Below are 1016 nucleotides of genomic sequence, written 5' to 3'. Positions count from 1 at the left end.
ATAAGTTACTTCAATGGGAATTCTCTACACGCTGATGTAGAGGCTCCCACTTTTCTTGTTTTTTGTTTGTTTATGAGCAAGAACAGAGACAAGGAACCTCTTACAGATTTTGATCATGAACCTGAAAGAAATTTGAGGCGGCGCTTGCAACAAGCTAGACTTTACAAGGCTAGTGAAAATATAAGTGAGACCTTTGAAAAGGAAGCCGCAAAGTCCACAATGGATCATAATCGTGCTGTCAATGCCAATGTGGCAAATCTGAATGAGAATGAACTTCCTAGAAGAGTACTTGGATCATACACTGCCCCCAATCCAGATCTTTATGGGAACAGTATTATGGTGCCTCCTATAGCTGCAAACAACTTTGAGCTAAAGCCTCTGGTGCAGCAAAATTGTCAGTATCATGGACTCCTGCAAAAAGATCCAAACCAGTTTATTTCTAATTTTCTGTAGATTTGTGATACTGTGAAAATGAATGGAGTGAATCCTGAGGTTTACAAGCTCATGCTCTTTCCATTTGCTGTGAGGGATAAAGCAATGCTGTGGCTAGATTCTCAACCCAAGGAGAGCTTGGACACTTGGGATAAGGTAGTCACTGGATTTTTGTCCAAATTCTTCCCACCACAAAAGCTGACTAAGCTAAGGGTGGAGGTTTAGACCTTCAGGCAAAAGGATGGTGAGACCCTATATGAAGCCTGGGAGAGGTACAAGCTGCTGACTAGGCAATGCCCCCTGACATGGTTTCTAAATGGACTCAAATGGAGATCTTTTATGACGGCTTATATGAAATGTCCAAAATATGTTTAGATAATTCTGTAGGTGGTTCATTGCACGTGAAGAAAATGCCTTAAGAGACTATTGAGCTTATTGAATTGGTTGCTAACAACCAATATCTTTACTCCTATAACAAGAATCTTGTGAACTCTGGAACTCCTCAGAAGAAAGGCATTTTGGAAGTGGAGACCATGGATGCTATTCTTGCTGAAAACAAGGTTTATGTCTCAACAGATTAATAT

The 1016-nt window shown here is 40.5% G+C and overlaps 1 non-coding gene across 1 annotated transcript; it reads right to left on the bottom strand.

Moving 5' to 3' along the window:
- Nucleotides 1-636: 636 nt before the first annotated feature.
- LOC112699955 (small nucleolar RNA R71) lies at nt 637-744 on the bottom strand. The gene has a single exon (XR_003152886.1). It is a non-coding gene; the product is annotated as a small nucleolar RNA R71 (small nucleolar RNA).
- Between the last annotated feature and the right edge of the window lie 272 nt (nt 745-1016).

The sequence above is a fragment of the Arachis hypogaea genome, chromosome 6 (assembly GCF_003086295.3).
Source record: "Arachis hypogaea cultivar Tifrunner chromosome 6, arahy.Tifrunner.gnm2.J5K5, whole genome shotgun sequence".
Lineage (NCBI taxonomy): Eukaryota > Viridiplantae > Streptophyta > Magnoliopsida > Fabales > Fabaceae > Arachis > Arachis hypogaea.
Note: the sequence above shows the minus strand (reverse complement) of the source record. Positions and strands in the feature narration are given on the sequence as shown.